Source organism: Canis lupus, unplaced genomic scaffold (genome assembly GCF_048164855.1).
Source record: "Canis lupus baileyi unplaced genomic scaffold, mCanLup2.hap1 Scaffold_270, whole genome shotgun sequence".
In the NCBI taxonomy this organism is placed as follows: Eukaryota; Metazoa; Chordata; class Mammalia; order Carnivora; family Canidae; genus Canis; species Canis lupus.
In genome coordinates this window covers 25,001-45,000 of record NW_027326510.1, presented here as the reverse complement: position 1 = coordinate 45,000, position 20,000 = coordinate 25,001, and the positions used below count along the sequence as shown (strand labels likewise).

Sequence of the window (20,000 nt, the reverse complement as noted above, 5' to 3'; positions counted from 1 at the left end):
GTCCCGCGACGCCCGGGACGCCGGCCGGCCTCAGCACCCTTGGCAGGCCTCCCCGCAAACCGGGCCCCACACCGCCCGGGCCCAGGCACGCGCGACCCCCGCCGCGGGGGTCCCGTCCGAACCTCCGTCCGTCCATCCGCCCGTCCGTCCATCCGTCCGGTCCAACCCGGAGTCACGACCCGGGGAGGCGCCCCCAGGCGGGAGCTGGCCCGACCCACACGCGCCCGCCGAGCCACCGCCGGCGGCGACTCGGCTCGGGAGCGGGCGGCGGCCCAGACAGCCAGCCGGCCGCTAGCGCGGCACACACGCACACACACGGGGTGAGTGGCGTGGGGGGGGGGGGGCGGCGGGCCGCCCCAACCCCCCGGCCGCGCGCACGCTCGCACACGCACGCGGGCAACACACCCCGCACCGGACGCCGGCCCGGCCCGGCGGGATCCTCCCCCGTCTCGGAGGGGGGAGGCGCAGGCCGCGGTAGGTAGGCAAAGAGCGGCACTCTGCCCAAACACGTCGCGACGGGAGTCCAACCCCGCGTCGCTGGCCACACTACACGCGCAGAGGAGGGGCAGCGGCTGGGGGCTCCGGTACCCCAAGGCACCCTCTCGGATCGCTAGAGAAGGCTTTCTCACCGAGGGCGCATCGCCCCCACCCGTTCGTCCTCCCAAACGGGCCCCACCAGGCGGCGCTCCGGGGCCGACAGGGCTCGCGGGGCGGGGGGCGGATCTCCGGCAAGGGACAGGCACAGGGCAACCCCGAGCGCTCGCGGCCGGTGCCCCCTCGAGGACGCCACCCCCGCCTCGCCCGCGCACGGCGTGGTCACGTCACCGCCCAGAGGAGAGAGCTCCCCGCCTCCCGCGAGGCGGGCGAGAGAGAGGGACGGAGACGGGGACACGACCCGTGCCGGGAGAGAGGGGCAGCCCCTCGGGCTGGCCAAGCGCCGCGGCGCTGGCCCGGCCCGCCGCGGGCGCTCACGAGCCCCGCCAAGTCCTCCGAGTCACACCGCCCCACGCCACCCACCCCCCGCCGGCGCGGCGAGGGGGGGAGGAGAGGAGAGGGGAAAGGAAGACGAGGCGCCCGCGCCCCCGCCAGGGGCACGGGTGCGCCTCCCTTGCCGACTTCTTCCACCACCCGCTCCTCGGACACGCCGACGACGGCGGCGGCAGCCCGAGGGGAGTCGCCGGGGAAGGAAACGACGCCACCGCTCGGCCTCAGGCACCTGAGGCGACCTGGAGCGCTCCAGGGGCACCACGGAGGGCCGGGCGCAACGCGCTCAAGCGCGCCCAGGCCGGGCGGTGAGCAGCGCGGCGTCGGGCCGGCCCTCCCCGCGGAGGAGGGGAGGGCCGCTCGCCACGGACCCAGGGCCTTCGGGAAAGGCCGGCGAGAGTGTCCGCCGCGTCCGAGGACCCCGGTCCCGCCAGCGCCGCGAGGCAAGAAGGCGGGAGGCCGGGGTCGGGCCGGAGTCCGCACCACCCCCAACCCCGGCGCGCGCCCCCCGCGCACCCGCCACGACGGCCGGGCGCGGAGGAGCCGGGGAGGGAGGGGCCCGCGGGCAGAACGAGAAGAGCGGTCGCATCCGCCGTGGACGCCCGTCCCTCGTCTGACGCGGCTTAGGCCCGGCCCAGGAGAGCACGAGATCACCACATCGATCGATCGGCAGCAAGCTGCGGCCCCGAGGGGGCTTCCCGAGGAGCAAAAGCCCAGCGAGGACGGCGACCGGGGGGACCTGCTTCCGCCTCACCGGCAAGCCCCTCGACCCCCGGGGGGGGGGGGGGGGCAGGAGCGACCGGACAACCCCAGACACAGCGGGGGACGCCTGACACGCGGCACGGAGCCTTGCGAGACAGGGGTTGTCACGGCCAACGGCCGGGTGCCCACGGCATGGAGCGCACGGGGGTAAAAGACCCACCGCCACCTGCCCACACCGCCCTCCCTCGGGTGCCGGAGACCGGAGGGCGACACCGCGACCCGGGCCACCTGGAGTCCAGCACGAGAGCCGGCGCGCAGGCCCAGGCGGACGGCTCAGGCTCCAGCGAGCGAGGACAGGGACCGGCTCGGCCGCGCGGTCAAGCCCGGAACCCCACCCGCGCCCAGAGGCCCACATCTCTAAGGCGAGCGACGGACGGACCGGCTGTCTTTTACGTCTGCCTGTCGTCTGTCTGCCTGTCGCCGAAACACAACGTGTCAGCACCTACCTGGCAACAAAAAATGTTCATTTCGGGCAAGAAAATAACCGCGCCTGCCGGCGGGGACCAGCCACAGGTCACCGCGACCTCCCGGGACCGTGACACGGCCAACTGTCCCCAAAACCTGCCCCACGGCGCCCCCCCACCCCCACCCCACGGAGCCCCCAGGGCTATCTGGTCGACCCAGGGAACGGGGGGGGGGGGGGGGAGGGGAGGGGAGGAGGGGCGATACGCGGTCGGTGGAGACGCCACGCCGCCACGCCGCCACGCCGCCACGCCGCCACGCCGCCACGCCGCCAAGCCAGTGATCTCCGAGAGGAGACTTTGAAAAATCATCAAAGTTCTCCGGAGGCAGGCACCGTGCGGAGGCCGTCCCCCGCGGCCCTCAGGACCGCCCCGTGCCTACCGCCGTCCCCAACCCCGGCTCGGGCCAGGGGAGGTGGAGGGCCACGCGCGGCAGAGGCAGCCTCACCGGGAATCGCCACCGGGGCCGGACGCCCGAACGGACGGCCCGCCCACCCCCGCGTGGCACCCGGTCCGACCGCCCGGGACCCACCTCCGCAGCGGGCCTCGGAAAAAGGGGAGAAAATCGCGTCCGACGCCCGGGACCCCCACACGTGCCCGCAGCCGGGTCTGTCGCGCCACCCACGGGCTTCCCCTCCAGGCTCAGACCGGTCCCCGTCGCCAGGGCGTGACCACGGGAGACAACCGAGTGACACGGAAGGAAGGCCCGAAGATCGCCCGGAGCCACAGGACGGACGGCGGGACACACCCTGTCCCCCGCCCCCGAGGCGGCCCAGGTCGGTCCGCGCGGGCGGAGGAGGAGCCACCGGCGGGTGCTGGTCGACCCACCCAGGCGGCCCGCACGGCCTCCTCCGGGAGCGAGGCGGAGGCGACAGCGGCGACAGCGGCGACGGCGACACTCCCTCGCAGCTCCGGAGGTCCAATCTCCGGCGAGCGCATCGCGCGCCGAGGCCCCGGCGACAGCCGGACGCTCGCGCCGGAGCCGCCCTCCTCCTGGAACTCGGCCCCGGGAAACCGACACCAAAGCTGTTCCTTGCCTGTCGCCGCCGAGCCTCCGGAGGGGACACGCTCTATAAAAGCGGCCGCCAGGTGGCACCCGACAACCGGCGCGAACGACAGCGGGACAGATCCGGGCGGCGAGGCCGTCAGGGCGCCTCGGATCTCGCCTCTCGGCCCGGGGACGGCGGAGGGCCCCGGGAGCACACGGCCGCGCACCGCGCGAACCCCCGTCCTCCCGGGGCGGGGGAGCCTTGGAAAACCCGTCCGTCCGTCCGTCCGTCCGTCCGGGCCCGCTGCCGCCCGGAAAGGGGGTCGCGCTCGCCGCGCGGGGCTCCCGGGACGACTCAGGCACGTTTCCGAGGTCAGGGAGGGAACGTAGAGCCGAAACCAGGCGAGGACTCTTAGGACGGCAACGGATGCACCGTTTTTTCTCGTGTCCTTCCTTTTTTTTTTTTTTTTTCTTTTTCTTTAGGATTTTATTTATATATTTATAAGACGAAGGAGGGAGGGAGGGAGGGAGGGAGGGAGGTCGGTCACGAAGGAGGTCTGAACCAAAGGCGCTGGAGAGGACGGTGTGCCCCCCCCCCCCCCGCACCACCTTCACCTCCACCCTCTCAGCGTCTGGGACCTGACCCCCCCCCCCCCCCCAAATACTTGTCTATTGGGTTGAATGAGAAGAGGTCGTGGAAGAGGAACTCAATTCTGGGGGGGAGGGGAGGCTCAAAGAACATAAGGATTTTCTTTTTCTTTCTTTCTTTCTTTCTTTCTTTCTTTCTTTCTTTCTTTCTTTCTTATAACACAATCTGTTTCTCCAGAATTCTCCTGCTCACGCTCAACTTCCTGTCCTTGAAGAGAAGAATGTCATTCACTCCCCTCCTGGCGCTCTCCTCCAAGGCACCTTCCAGGGGCAGGAGAAAGGGTGTGCTTCTCTTCTCAGAGGAAAAGGAGGGGAGTCAGCGGGACCTTCTTTCACCTGGGGGGGTGGGGGGAGCGGCGGTGTGCGTGTGTTTCTTTGCTGCTGCTGCTACTCTATCAAAGTGTCTCCAGGTAGGGAGGCCGGGGTGGCTCAGCGGTTGAGCGCCTGCCTTTGGCCCAGGGCGTGATCCCTGCATGGATGGAGTCTCCTTCTCCTTCTGCCTGTGTCTCTGCCTCTGTGTGCATCCGTGCGTGCGTCCGTCCGCGTGCGTGCGTGCGTGCGTGCGTCCGTCCGTGTGCGTGCGTGCGTCCGTGTGCGTGCGTGCGTGCGTCCGTCCGTGTGCGTGCGTGCGTGCGCGCGCGCGTGCGTCTCAGGACTACCTACATAAAATCTTCAATCAATCAACGTGTCTATGGTTCAAAACAGTACTCTGGTTTCCTTCGTATCCAAGTCCTATGTCAGATTGGACTTTTGACAGGAGAAGGGAGGGCGGGCCACATTTTCTTCTGCCCTGGCGGAGGAGAAAGGGAAGATGGGCGGGCACAGACCTGGGCATAGTCTTCTCTGTCGTGGGGGTGAGCGGAGGGGTCGGATTCGGCTCTCACGGGACGGGGTCTAATTTCTCCGTGGACGGACAATTGGGCAGAACGTCAGGCGAACGGAGGACGAGTCATGGTCAGAAGACCATGGACAAGACCGGCTATAGATGCTGGAGTTTCCGGAGCAATGATTTCATCAGAGGCACGCGAAAGCCAAAGACTTCCAGGGAGCGTGTTTATAGACGCCTCGGCCTGTAGGTCCTTCCTTTCGAATGGACAGTGCTCCCATCCGGTCGGTCGGTCGGTCGGTCCGGTCGGTCACCTTAGCATATCTTCTCCAGCTCCCGTGAGCAGTGTGGTCATGCAATTCTACTTTGGGCCTAACGGGGGATGGATGGGACCGACCGTGCCACAGAAAGGGAGACCGCATCGAGTCCTTGAGCCTAAGGCACGTCTAAGACAGTGACTCTCTAAAGTACGTGGAGGGGAGCCCTGGGTGGCGCAGCGGTCGGTTTGGCGCCTGCCTTTGGCCCGGGGCGCGATCCTGGAGACCCGGGATCGAATCCCACGTCGGGCTCCCTCCCTGTGCATGGAGCCTGCTTCTCCCTCTGCCTCTGTCTCTGCCTCTCTCTCTGTCTCTCTCTCTCTCTCTCTCTGTCTCTCTCTCTCTCTCTCTCTATGACTATCATAAATAAATAAAAATATTTAAAAAAATAAAAATAAAATAAAGTACATGGAGGCAGAAGGAGGCCAGCTGGAGTTTTGTTGTGTGGGTTGCGTATCTGTGGCAATGGGGTGGGTGTGGGTGGCTGTTGTTTGTTTTCTGGACGAGGTGAAAGAACCCTTTGAGTGCAAGTATTTGCAGAAGGGGTCCGGCGGGATGGGAAGGTGTGGGTCAGTCCATTCACCGAGAAAACCGGAGACTCGGCCTTTTTAAGAACTCGGCAACGGGAGGAGTATAGCTTGGCTCATCGCAGCAACTGGCAACTCAGCAGAAACAACAGAACATTCCCAGAATGAATGGAGTTTGCAGGAGCCAACGTGAGCATGCCCCACCACCCTCCGCGGGTGCGTCCGTGTAAACACACACACACACACACACACACACACACACACACCCCGGCCTTCCATTTCCAAATCCACCAGAGGACTCAGGGTTGGTTGGGGGTGGGGATGGAGGGTGGCGGGTGGCAGAAGGGAGGTTCAGGGCCATCCATTCCAATGGCCCTCATTCAATCATTTCATTCAAATGCACATGGCTGTCTGTTAAAGTCCGAGCCTGGGACTTCTCTCCATTGAATGGCTTTCTGCACCTCCCCCAAACCCTCAGGCTGCGGCTCCCAAGCTGTGGGGGAGGGGAGAGAAGAAAAGAGAAGAGAAGAGGAGAGGAGAGGAGGGGAGGGGAGGGGGAAAGAGAAGGGCAAAGAGGATGTCTGAAGAACTCACATTGTTTGGGGTCCAAAAGCGACCCCTCCTGGTTTCCTGACCCAGGAAACCCCAATAAACCCTTTGGGAATCAATCCTGGATGTGGAGGATGCCATCTCACTCTTAATGCCTTCCAGGGGTGGGGGTGCGTCTGGGAGGGCGTGGCATGGCGGGGACTGGTGAATCTGATGGGGAGTTAAACACATGACCACCGTGGTGTCTTAGGGTCCAGAGGCCAAACACAGGCATGGAGTGATATGGGCGAAGGACTAAGGGAGGCCTGGCCAGGGACAGTTCTGACTCATCCACCCTGGGTGAGGGCCCAACAAGGACACTCTTTCCTCTAAAGCGACGGGCCAACAGTCTCCTGGTTCCCCATCGACCTGTCCTCCCTCTCGCACCCACTTCCCAAGGGAAATCCTCAGTCTCATTCGAAGTAGTCCCCGGCTGTGTCACAAGCCACCTTCTGTCTACTAAAAGGAGTAAGGAAGATGGACAAACATGAACCAGCCCGACAGATGGCACCTCCGCACGGAGGGGTTGGGGGGTGGGGCCCTCCCCGGACAAAACGTGACTCTGAGCTTGAAAACATGAAAGGGCAGAAGCTCCCGGGGGGGGGGGGGGGGGGGGGGGGGGCCCCCCGGCCCGGCCCCGGGCCCCAGGCCCCGGCAGGCCCGCTCCGTCAGAAGAGCACTCAACTTTTGATTGCAGTCAGGGTTGTGAGTTTGAGCCCCACGTTGGGTCTAGAGATGATGAAAAATGAAGGAACAAACTCTCAATAACTTAAGTATGTATGGAGCGCCTGGGTGGCTCAGCGGTGGAGCGTCCAGGGATCCCCGGGTGGCTCAGCGGTTTAGCGTCTGCCTTCAGCCCAGGGCCTGATCCTGGAGACCCAGGATCGAGTCCCACGTCAGGCTCCCTGCATAGAGTCTGCTTCTCCCTCTGCCTGTGTCTCTGTCTCTGTGTCTCTCGTGAATAAATAAATAAAATATTAAAAAAAAGAAAGAAAGAAACGACTACAACATTCCATTTTAGGTGACGTCTATTTTTCTTTTTACCACAACTGGGGGGAAGAAAAGCAAAACAAACAAAAACAAACAACAACAACAACAACAAGACCCCACCCCCACCCCCCCACCCTGTCCTTGGCTCAGAGTAAGGGAATTCCTGGGTCAGGTTGAAAGAGGGGGAGGGGGTGATATCCTGTCGTCCGCAGTGTGGAAAACCAGGGTTCAGCAACCTGGAATTGTTTCTGCCTCGCCAGGTAGACAGACGTGGTCACTGTCGTCAGCCCTGCAAAAGCAAGGCAAGAGGGGATCCCTGGGTGGCGCAGCCGTTTGGCGCCTGCCTTTGGCCCAGGGCGCGATCCTGGAGATCCGGGATCGAATCCCATATCAGGCTCCCGGTGCATGGAGCCTGCTTCTCCCTCTGCCTGTGTCTCTGCCTCTCTCTCTCTGTGTGACTATCATAAGTAAATAAATAAAAGAAAAAAAAAAGAAAAAAAAAAAAAAAAGCAAGGCAAGAGGGAAGAACCTCCGCATTTCCAAGCACCTCGTAGGGGCAACCTGGGAGGCTCGCTGGGGTTAAGCAGCTGACTCTCGGTTTCATCCGCCAGGAGGTGGCACTCTTGACTCGCCCAGTGAGGCCGCGGCGACCTCTGGAAGGAAGGTATCAGGCTCACGGTTTCCGAGGGGCTCGGGTGGCTCCCGAGAAGTGGATCTGAGTGTCTCCAGGCTGTCTGATCCTATCCGAGTCTTAGGATGCGATTCCAGGGGCCCCTGGCCCGCTCGGTCAGTAGAGAGCACGACTCTTGACCTCCAGGCCGTGAGTGCGAGCCCTACGTTGGGAGTAGAGATCACTCTGAAAAATAAACCGGGGCGGGGGGGGGGGGGGGGGGGGGGCGGAGGAAGAGAAGAGAAAAGAAAAACAGATGCCATTGCACTCAAGGAAGGCAGGTCTTGGTGATACAAGGGATTCTTCCAACAGTGGCCGGTCACAATGAGAACATATTCCCACGGAACAGACCTCACGCAGATGATTGGCAATTGCCATAAAAGAAAGATAACTCATTAGAAAAAGAGAGAGAAAGAGAGAAAAAGAAAAAAAGAAAAGAAAAGAAAAGAAAAGAAAAAAGATAACTCACTGAGAGTTTCTGAACACTGACGGGTCACAGGTAGGGAGAAAAGATAAGGATTTTAAAGATTTTTTTTTCTTTAGATTTTATGTATTTATTCATGAGAGACACAAACGCACACACAGAGAGAGAGAGAGAGAGAGAGAGAGAGAGAGAGGCAGAGACACAGGCAGAGGGAGAAGCAGGCTCCATGCAGGGTCTCCAGGATCACGGCCTGGGCTGAAGGCAGCGCTAAACCGCTGAGTCACCAGGGCTGCCCAAGGATAAGGATTTTAATTTGTTTACAAACTCACTCGTTCCTCCAATTTCTCTAAGGTATAGATATCTCTACAGACAAAGTTTCCTTCAAACTGGAAGAGCAAACATGAGGGGATCAGCAGTGATTTGAACAAGAGTCCTTAAAAAAGGGTCATCAGGACGCCTGGGTGGTTCAGCGGTGGGAGCAGCTGTCTTTGGCTCAGGGTGTGATCCTGGAGTCCCTCATCGGTCTCTCCCTGCAGAGCCTGCTTCTCCCTCTGCCTGTGTCTCTGCCTCTCTCTCATTGTGTCTCTCGTGAATAACTAAATAAAGTCTTTAAAAAACAAAAACAAAGAAACCGGTCATCATTGTCTTTCGCTCTTTTCAGTTCCATGTTGTTCCTTTTAGTTCTGTTTGTTTAAGATTTTATTTATGTATGAGAGAGAGAGAGAGAGAGAGAGAGAGAAGCAGGCCCCATGCAGGGAGCCCGATGCGGGGCTCGAACCCGGGACTCCGGGGTCACGCCTTAAGCCCAAGGCAGAGGCTCCACCGCTGAGGCACCCAGAAGTCCCTGGTTTTGTTCTGGGTAAATGCAGCTATTTCACTAGTTCTGGCAATTCATACTGTTGTTCGATGATCTCAGGGTGACCAGAAACTGAGATGTGTCAAAAGTCCTTTGCGTGGTTCTTCTGGAATCTGGGATAAATAAAAAATAAATAAATAAATAAATAAATAAATAAATGTGCGTGTGTGTGTGTGTGTGTGTGTGTGTGTGTGTTTTGTTTGTTTTTGCAAGAGCATCAGAACATGGCATGTAGGGATCCCTGGGTGGCGCAGCGGTTTGGCGCCTGCCTTTGGCCCAGGGCGCGATCCTGGAGACCCGGGATCGAATCCCACATCAGGCTCCCGGTGCATGGAGCCTGCTTCTCCCTCTGCCTGTGTCTCTGCCTCTCTCTCTCTCTCTCTCTGTGACTATCATAAATGAATAAGAAATTAAAAAAAAAAAAAACAGAAAGAACATGGCATGTACATGACATGGCGGTCACCGGTGGACGTGGTTAAAGACCCGAGGAGAGTTGGCTAGAGTGCAGTCGAGAAGAAAAACGGATTATGATTTGTCACACACGGCATTTTAACAATGTACCGGGGCACGTTACCACTTAACGAATTTACGTCGCTTTTGGAACACCCACAGCATTCACGCAACCAATATAATCTAAGAGGGCTTATGATTCTTTGTCTGACCCTGCTTCTCACGTGCCTTCACATAGCAGGTAAACGACCTATGTTAGTCAAGAGACTCAACCTAGGGCTAGACTTTTCTGGGATCCGCTGAAAATCCATGACCGGATGAAGGAACCAGCAAACAGCCGGGCAGCCAGCCGACCAGCCAGATACACAAACCATCCATCCATCCAACCAACCAACCAACCAACCAACCAACCAACCAACATCTCAGAAGCTTTCAAGGCCCGGGCCTATAAAGGATCACGGGTCATTACAAAACTGAAAACAATGTCAGTATCTGTTTCGCCAGGGTGGCCCTAGGAGATTCCACAGGAGCTTATAGAGTTGTCTCCAAAATGTAGCTCCTTTAATATTGAGAAGTTTTCACTCTCTCACGGAGGTAATTCGCGGATAAAAAGGAATATAAAAACCTGGCTGGTCCGGAGAGAGAAAATAATAATAATATATTTTTCTCTTCTCTGTTCACAATCCCTTGCCATGATGAGACTACCAACGCAAGGAAATCTCTTCATTTTAACAGAGACAAGAGCCGAGTCTTAATGCTATACCAGTGTACTAGTAAAGCTCACTTCTCCCAATCTCAGTCTGTCCTGACCATGCCTACAATTCCTTTTCAAAAAAATCTGCTTCCGGGACGCCTGGGTGTTTCAGTGGTTAAGCCTCTGCCTTTGGCTCAGGTCCCATAGCGGGCTCCTTGCATGGAGCCTTCTTTTCCCTCTCTCTGCCTCTCTCTGTCCCTCCCTCACTCCCTCCCTCCCTCCCTCCCTCCCTCCACTCCCTTCCTTCTGAATAAGTAAATAAAATCTTAAAAAAGAAAAAAATAGCCAGGCTCATTTCAGGACAGAATTATTTTCTTTTCCCTCACCAAAACATGTATTCTCACGCCTTGTACGTTTCCTACACATCTCCTACTTGTCACACACGGAATTGTTTTCCTTCTCGTTCTCCAGTAGTCTCCATTCCATTGGCAGGCTTTTGCAAAATTGTAATATATTAACTTCCTTTCAGAGAGAGAGCACTGTGTGAAGGGGGGAAGGGGGAGGAGGAGGAGGAGGGAGAGGGAGAGAGTGGGAGACCGAGCATCTTTCCTTTTTTACACTATTTGGTTTCTTTATTCCTGTGTGTGAGAGAGAGACAGAGACAGAGACAGAGACATGGGCAGAAGCAGGTCCCCCCCCCCCCCCCCCCCCGCAAGGAGACGGATGCAGGAAAGGATCCCAGACCCGCATGATCGGGAACGAACGAACAGAACTTCATCCCAGATCGTGGGAACTTGTGAAATATTGGCACTCCTCCTTATCGCTCCGAGCTGTCCTGTTCCGATGATGTTTACCCGCGCCAGCCTTTGAACTCCTAACCTACAGTTCCTTTTTTTTTTTTTTTTAATTTTTATTTATTTATGATAGTCACACAGAGAGAGAGAGAGAGAGAGAGAGAGAGAGAGGCAGAGACATAGGCAGAAGGAGAAGCAGGCTCCATGCACCGGGAGCCCGACGTGGGATTCGATCCCGGGTCTCCAGGATCGCGCCCTGGGCCAAAGGCAGGCGCCAAACCGCTGCGCCACCCAGGGATCCCATAAGCTACAGTTCCTTTACAAAGGGATGTTAGCAATATAGCATCCGGAGGTAGAGGAAACCTCTCCCTCGTAGAACCCACAGGGACACGTAGACACAGACGAGACGCCAACAAAGTATATAGCCTTGGTCTCACTCCTATCTATCTGTGGAGAGGTCACGAAAGACCCGATGTTCCGATCTCCCCGCTGGCTGGGTGACAACAACTCCAGTGGCCAGCGAGCGTGACCGCGTCCGGACCCCGTCCATCCTTTGGTTTCCATTTCGAAAGAGAAGAGGCCGGTTTCCTGCAAAGATACCCAAAGCCGCAGCAACAACCCAACCCGAAGAAGACCAGAGCGTCTGTCTCCCCGAGCGAGCCGAGCACTGGTTCCTCACTCACCAACAGTCGGGACATGACTGATGGAACCAGAGGGATTCCTAGGTTAGGTTCCGGTCCCTGGGCTGGCCTCATTGCCAGCTTTCTCTAATCGTGGAGAGCATAGCATTGAGGCATGAGCAAAGCACCCCATTCACCCGGTTCGGGCCATCTGAGCCTCAGGTTCCCCTTCCACGTGTCCCAGGTCAGCGAGCACTTGCAAGTAAGTATAGGCCCCCTAAGCAGTCCAGTGGTAGCCTGCCGGAGTTTCCTGTGGCTGGCGGGGGGGGTGGGGGTGTCCTGTGCTCAACCTTCGCTGCAGGGTTCTCTAGGGTCTGGTTCGGTTCACCCCGCTTTTCTGCGTGCGTGTGCACGTGCGTGTGCATGCTCCATAAGGAGCTGGGGCGTCCTCGGGAGGAGGGACGCCGTAGAGAGTGGACAGTTTATTCTCTGATCTTGGTACGGGCAAGGCTGTAGGGCTTGAACTCTATGGGAACCAGGAAGGTTTTCTTCCGTTTTCTCATCGTCAGTTTTGGCAGGTTGCCTTTTAGCGATCGATCAATCCGATCGAAACAAAACAAAACAAAACAAAACAACTTCTTTTCCCTTTTTGTAAAGATTCTGTTTATTTTCTCCTGAGACACAGTGAGTGGGAGAGTCGGACCGACACACAGGCAGAGGGAGAAGCAGGCTCCATGCTGGGAGCCCGACGTGGGACTCTGATGCCGGGCCTCCAGGATCAGGCCCCGGGCTGAAGGCCGCGCTCAACCGCCGAGCCACCCGGGCTGCCCACCTTTTTCTTTTCTTTTCTTTTCTTTTCTTTTCTTTTCTTTTCTTTTCTTTTCTTTTCATTGTTTTATTTTCAAAAGATTTTAGGTGTATGCGATGTTTACACCCAGGTTAGGGCTCGTCCTCACAACCGAGAAATATAGAGTCCCACACTCCACCCACAGTGCCAGCCAGCAGCCACGCAGCCCTTCATCGATTTCATTTGTTCATTTATTTGCTTGCTTGCTTGCTTCCTTCCTTCCTGGCTTGCTTATGTATACATTCATTCAGCCGGTCGGTCGGTCAGTCGATCAGTCCAGTCAGTCAGTCCTTTTAATTAATCATTCATTCTTTCCTGTTTTAGAGATGTTCTTTATTTATCCATGAGAGACACACAGAGACAGGTATTGACAGATGCAGAGAGAAGCAGGCTCCCCGCGGGGAGCCCCAAGTGGGAGTCGGGGCCCCAGGACCCCAGGATGATGACTGACCTCAAGGCAGATGCTGAACACGGAGCTACCCAGGCATCCCCGTTGCTTGACTTTTTAGGGGAGGCAGACAGGCAACGTGCACTCAGTGGCACGGAAATAGAGCCCAACTAGTGCTGAGTTTTCTGGGAGCCGTTTGGGCCTGGGTCAGTGTGAAAGCCAATGGAGCAGGGCCCAGAAACGTTCAAGGCTGAGAATTTCCTTCCTCCATAATCATCATTTCACAGATGCTTAATTGAAAGTGGTATCTATGGTATGGCAAACGTCTTTCTCTGTTTGGGTTCTAGCAAGACCCAGAGAGTCGAAGCCCCTAAGCTCACGGACTGAAAGTTGCAAGTTGGATGCAGAGATAGTTAGGCAGGCAGGCAGAGCCGGAAAGGCAGGCGCCACACCGGTGGGTCCAGGTGTGAGGAGTGTGGGATCCCAGGGCAGCTGGGACGGACACAGCCTGGTCCGGATCCACCCAGGTCAGTAGCGTTTCCTGACACAGGACAGGCACCAAAGAGGGGCCTTGGGGTGGCTTTCCTCCTCCGCCTCCTTGGGATGGGGACATCTGCCCCACTCGGGGCATGCCCCCCACCCGCCTGTGCGGTGTGTGGAGAGAGACCCTTTGTCTCGCCGTCACCGCTACAGCAACCGAGGACAGTCCTCAAACAGGAGCACGGTCACATGAGCATCGGTCCCATCTGAACCTATTCCCTCGTTGGGGATCCTAGGGTGCTAGGGTGTGTCTAGGGATACACCTGGAGGACGAGGTCCTGTGTGTGGGAACCCGACGAACGCACAAGAGGGTGGGTGGCGGTGGGAAGGAAGAGGTGCGGACGAGGTGTGCTCGGGTGGCATACCCGAGTTTGAGCGTCTGCCTTCGACTGGGCTCCGGGCGGGCGTCATCACGGCTTTTTGGGGATCCAGCACCGCACCGGCCCCCCCCCCCCCCCCCCCCCCCCGCGTGGAGCCTGCTTCTCCCTCTGCCTGCGTCCCGGCCTCTCTCTGTGTGTCTCCCGTGAATAAATACAGTTTATTTATTCATTTATTTTTTAAATATTTAATTTATTTATTCGAGAGAGAGAGAGAGAGAGAGAGAGAGAGAGATCGGGTGCCCGATCAATACAGTGTAAGAAATTAAACTTAAGAGTAAAAAAATGGAGGGCAGCCCCGGTGGCGCAGCGGTTTGGCGCCACCTGCAGCCTGGGGTGTGATCCTGGAGACCCGGGATCCAGTCCCACATCGGGCTCCCTGCATGGAGCCTGCTTCTCCCTCTGTGTCTCTGCCTCTCTCTCTCTCTCTCTCTCTCTCTCTCTCTCTCTCTCTCAATAAAAAAATCCTTTAAAATAATAAACAAACAAACAATGAATGAATGAATGAATGCATGCACGAACGAACAAATAAATAAATAAAATTTAAAGAGTTTCAAAAAAGAGAGTAAAAAAATGGAATGGAAAGATAACTTGGCGAGGAGGATGTGTGAACGTATGTAATGCCGCTGAGCGACTCTAGGCTTAGAAAGGGTTACAAGGTTCCATCGTAGGTGACGCCTGTCTTTTGGACCACAACCGAAACACAAAACAAGACCTCCTGTCCCTGGCTCAGAGTAAGGGAGTTCCTGGGTCAGGCTGGAGGGGGTTCCTGTGGTCCGCAGAGTGCAGAACCCCGGTTCAGCCATCTGGACTCTTTTCTTCCTGTCCGCGGAGACAGGCGTGGTCGCAGACGGCACACTCCTGTAAAGGCAAGGCCAGAAGGAAGAACTTCAGCATTTCTTTTGCTCTTCTTTTCTGTTCTTCCGGTTGTTGTGGTTCCGGTGTCGTTGAGCCTCAGCATTTCCAAGCACCTCGTAGGGGCAACCTGGGAGGCTCGCTGGGGTTAAGCAGCTGACTCTCGGTTTCGTCCGCCAGGAGGTGGCACTCTTGACTCGCCCAGTGAGGCCGCGGCGACCTCTGGAAGGAAGGTATCAGGCTCACGGTTTCCGAGGGGCTCGGGTGGCTCCCGAGAAGTGGATCTGAGTGTCTCCAGGCTGTCTGATCCTATCTGAGTCTTAGGATGCGATTCCAGGGGCCCCTGGCCCGCTCGGTCAATAGAGATCACTTTGACAAATGGACCCCGGGGGCCGGGGCCGGGGCCGGGGCCGGGTGGGGGGCGGGGGGGAGAAAGGGAGGGGAGGGAGGAGGGGAGGGCGGCGTGGGGACCGGGGGAGGTCGAAAGAAAGAAAAACAGACGCCATTCTACTCAAGGAAGGCCTTGGTGATACAGCGGATCCTTCCAACGGTGTCTGGTTGCAATGAGCACGGATTCCCACCGACCTTCTGAAGAGGATTTAACAATCGCCAAAAAAAAGGAAGATGACTCACTGAGAGTTTCTGAACTCTGTTCAGGGTTTCGTGGACCTCATTCAGTTCCACGTTGTTCCTTTCTGTTCGGTTTCCATGCAGCTTTTTCATTAGTTCCGGCAACTCCTACTGTATGTAGTTGGACAATCTCAGGGTGACCAGACACCGGGATTCGTCCAGAGTCCTTTCCGCGAATCTTCTGAAAAGTGGACCGCATTGTTGCAAGACCTTCCTAACAACACCTGCACGTGACAGGGAGGTCACCCACGGATGGACGTGCCTAAAGACCCAATGAGAATTCATTATAATGCAGTCGAGAGGAAAATCCGACCAGTTTCTGTCACACACACATACACACACACACACAACACACATGCACGTACGCAGAGCATTTAAACAGTTCGAATGTGGAGTGACGGCACTCTACCAGGACACGTTACAAGTTTAGGAATTTCATTTCCTGTTCGGAACACCGGCAGCATTCACCCACACAATGTAATCTAAGAGGGCTTATGGTTCTTTGTCTGACAGTGCTTCTCATGTGCCTTCCCATAGCAGGTAAACGACCTATAGTAGTCAAGAGACTCTATTTAGGGTTTGGCATTCTGGGATCCGCTGAGAATCCACGAACGGATGAAGGGACCAGTAGACAGACAGACAGACAGGCAGCCAACCAGCCAACCAAAAACATCTCAGAAGTTTTCAAGGCACATGCCTACAAAGGATCACGGATCATAACAAAACGGAAATCTTCAGTGTCTCTTTCGCCGAGGTGGCCCCTAGGAGATTCTACAGGTGCTTTTAGAGTTGTCCCCAAAATGAAGCTCCTTTACCGTGGAGAAGTTTTCACTCTTACGTAGTAGGGGAAGACCGGATACAAACGAACCCAAAAAATAAAATAAATAAGTAAATACCAAAAAAAGTGAAACAAGAACAACCAAAAAAAAAAAAAAAAAAAAAGGGAATCTAAAAACCTTGCTGTTCTGGGCAGGTAAAGGGAGACACACACACACACACACACACACACACACACACCCCCCAAAAAACAAACAAAAAACCCCCAACCAAACCACACCAAACCAAGCCAACCAACCAAACAAAAAAGCACCTTGTCTTTGTCTTTTCTTCTCTGTTCACACTCTTATCAAGAGTAGACTACCAATGCAAGAGAATCTCGCCATTTTAGCAGAGAGAAGAGCCAAATCTCAGTTGTACACCAGTGTAGTAGTAAAACCCACTTCTCCCAATCTCAGTCCGTCCTGACCACGCCTGCAATCCCTTTTCAAAGAGTCTGCTTCTGGGACGCCTTGGGTGGCTCAGCGGTGGAAGGTCTGCCTTTGGCTCAGGGCCTGATCCCAAGGGTCCTGGGATCCAGACCCACATCGGGCTCCCCACGTGGAGCCTACTTCTTCCCCTGCCTGTGTCTCTGCCTCTCTCTCTCTCTCTCTGTGTGTGTGTCTCTCTGTCTGTCTCTCTCTTTCTCTGTCTCTGCCTCACTGTGTCTCTGTGTCTGTCTCTCTGTCTCTGTCTCTCTTTATCTCTCTGCCCCTTTTCTCTGTCTCTTTGTCTCTCTCTCCCCTTCTCTCTGTCTCTCTCTCTTTCTCTGTCTCTGCCTCTCTCTGTGTCTGTCTCTCTGTGTCTCTCTGCCTCTCTTTTCTCTGTCTCTCTCTCTTTGTCTCTCTCTCCCCTTCTCTCTGTCTCTGTCTCTGCCTCTGTTTATCTCTCTGCCTCTCTTTTCTCTGTGTCTCTCTCCCCTTCTGTCTCTCTTTATCTCTCTGTCTCTCTCTTTGTCTCTCTCTCTCTCCCTGTCTCTCTCCTTCTCTGTGTCTCTCTCTTTCTCTATCTCTGTCTCTCTTTGTCTCTGTCTTGCTTTCTCTGTCTCTCTCTATCTCTCTGTGTCTCTGTCTCTGTGCCTCTGTCTCTCTTTGTCTCTCTCTTTCTCTGTCTTTCTCTCTGTCTCTCTCTGTCTCTGTTACTCTCTCTCCTTCTCTCTGTCTCTCTCTCTGTCTCTGTCTCTCTCCCATGAATACATAAATAAAATCCAAAAAAATAAAAAACAGAAAACAAAAAACAAATCTCAAAAATCTCCTTCATAAATCCCTTCTATAATTTCTTTTTCCATTCCGTCAGTCTTAAGTGTTCTTTCTCTAAATAGCCAGGCTTTGGGACGCCCCTGTGCCTCAGCGTTTGAGCGTCTGGCTTCAGCTCAGGGCGTGATCCCAGACTCCTGGGACCGAGTCCCATATCAGGGTCCTCGCATAGAGCCTGCTTCCCTTGTCTCTGCCTGTCCCTGTGTCTCTCGTGAATAAGTAAATAAAATCTTAAAAAAAAAAAAAAAAAGCCAGAGTCATTTCAGGACAGATTCATTTTCTTTTTTATTTTATTTTATTTTATTTTATTTTATTTTATTTTATTTATGATAGTCACAGAGAGAGAGAGAGAGAGAGAGGCAGAGACACAGGCAGAGGGAGAAGCAGGCTCCATGCACCGGGAGCCTGATGTGGGATTCGATCCCAGGTCTCCAGGATCGTGCCCTGGGCCAAAGGCAGGCGCCAAACCACTGCGCCACCCAGGGATCCCCGATTCATTTTCTTTAACCACCACCACCACCACCCGTATTTTCATGCCTTGTATCTATTCTACATGTCTCCTACTATCTCACACACAGAGGTTGTTTTCCTTATCGTTAACCAGTAGTCTCGATTCCATGTGGCAGATTTTTTAAAATTGTACTTATTTTACACTTTTTGAGAGAGGAGAGAGAGAGAGAGAGAGAGAGAGAGAGAGAGAGAGAGAACTTTGTGAAGGGGGAAGAGAGGGAGGGAGGGAGACAGAGACAGAGACATAGGCAGAAGCAGGCTCCCCACAAGGAGCCAGATGTGGAAAGGGGTCCGGACTCGGATACCTCCCCCCCCGCCGCCCCAGAATTGGGCCCTGACCCAAAGGCCGATGCTCAACCCCTCAACCGCTGAGCCACCCAGGCGGCAGACTGTTAACTCCTAGAAACCTCAGTCTCTGGTGAAAAGTCAGTAGGAACCACGGGCACATTGTCTATCGTACCAGAAATCCTTAGATTGTCAAATGTATGAATACATGTGATAGTTTTTAGAAACACGTGTGTGTGTGTGTGTGTGTGTGTGTGTGTGTGTGTGTTTGTGTATGTATTGTTGGGCTGGCTGAGAGACAGGGGCACCCAAAATGGCGGACATCTCAAACTGGGTCAAAATGGCTGATCTTCCCGTCAAAGCATCCCTGACCACCACATCATCTCCAGTGAGTCAAAGCCTAGATGGGAAACCGAAACTTTCCATCCAGGAACCGCCCCCGCCCCCTCCCCATCGTCTGATACTATCCCCCCCCTACTCCCAGCCAATCACCTAAGGACACGGTGTTCCCTTGTCTAATTTGGCTAGGGACCCACCCGGATCCAGAGTCGGAACCAAGAAGGCTTCAAAACCCCCACAGTCCCCAACCCCGCGCGACTTCCCTGACTCTGGCCACCTCTCCGAGTCATGGAACCTCGCCCAGGAGCGCTCCCCATTAAAGCACCCTACCTACTGCCTGGCTCTGCTGGTTTTTTATTTCTCCGCTGTTCATTTTGTAAAAACCTAACATGTAGGACACAATTTTTTTTTTAAGATTTAAGAGAGGGGGGGGGGGGGCAAAGACACAGAGGGAGAAGCAGGCTCCAGTGCAGGGAGCCTGACGTGGGACTCGATCCCGGGACTCCAGGATCACGCCCTGGGCTGAAGGCGGCACTAAAACGCTGAGCCACACGGGCTGCCCTGTATGATACAATTGTGAAGGAAGCACGAAACAGGGGATCCCTGGGTGGCTCAGCGGTCCTGCAGGGTGCCCGCTTCTCCCTCTGCCCGTGTGTGTGTGTGTGTGTGTGTGTGTGTGTGTGTGTGTGATGAATTGTGAATTAAAATTAAAAAAAAAAAAGAGGAAGGAAAAGAGAAACGAACAAACCAACCTGAAACACGTTTACTGACACACCCAGGTATCTGCAGGTTTCCTGAATCAGACAAAAGAGAAACACAAAAACTGAGGTGGGGGGAGGGGGGGGGGAAGGAAGAAAAGGGCAAGGGGTGGGGGAGGAAAACACAACACCACAAAACAAAAAAACCACCTTGGGTGTCTTACTGACTCACACTTTAGTATTTTACCTTTCTGTTGGAAAGACAGACGCCAGGTATCCGATGAACTGAACCCAATTTATCAATTAAGCTAGTTACACCTTCAAAGTTCCAGGTCACCAAAGATTTGGGAAGCTATTGTAAAAGTTTAACCTATAGACTTTTATTTATTTATTTATTTATTTATTTATGATAGTCGGGGGGGGGGAGAGAGAGAGAGAGAGAGAGAGAGAGAGAGAGAGAGAGAAAGAGAGGCAGAGACATAGGCAGAGAGAGAAGCAGGCTCCATGCACCGGGAGCCCGACGTGGGACTCGATCCCGGGTCTCCAGGATCGCGCCCTGGGCCAAGGGCAGGCGCCAAACCGCTGCGCCACGCAGGGATTCCCCCCTTTTTTCTTTTTTTTCTTTTTCTTTTTTTTTAACCTGCTTGCTCGTCACAAGGAAAAGTACACGAGACGGACAAAATCGATCATTTGAAGTAGTTTCCGTGGACAAATCCTCAGAGGCACAACTCCACTAATCCGTTGAGTTCACAGCAAAGTTGAGTACGCCCGTCCCTCGGGGCCTGGACCCTCCGGCATGGGCATGGCATCCGGGTGGGTCCCGGTGGAACAAGGGGATAAGTAGTTCTCCTTTTCTTTTC

General features: G+C 55.7%; 1 long non-coding RNA gene and 1 pseudogene across 1 annotated transcript in view; one reads left to right on the top strand and one right to left on the bottom strand.

Annotated features, from left to right (window-relative positions):
• The window catches only part of LOC140629804 (uncharacterized), a 20,355-nt gene extending 13,699 nt beyond the window's left edge, over nt 1-6,656 (bottom strand). The window contains exon 1 of the long non-coding RNA XR_012027627.1: nt 4,180-6,656. This is a non-coding gene — a long non-coding RNA (uncharacterized lncRNA). The remainder of the gene's footprint in view (nt 1-4,179) is intronic.
• Nucleotides 6,657-19,798: 13,142 nt separating this feature from the next.
• Nucleotides 19,799-20,000, top strand: part of LOC140629803 (NHP2-like protein 1 pseudogene) — a 1,430-nt pseudogene continuing 1,228 nt past the window's right edge.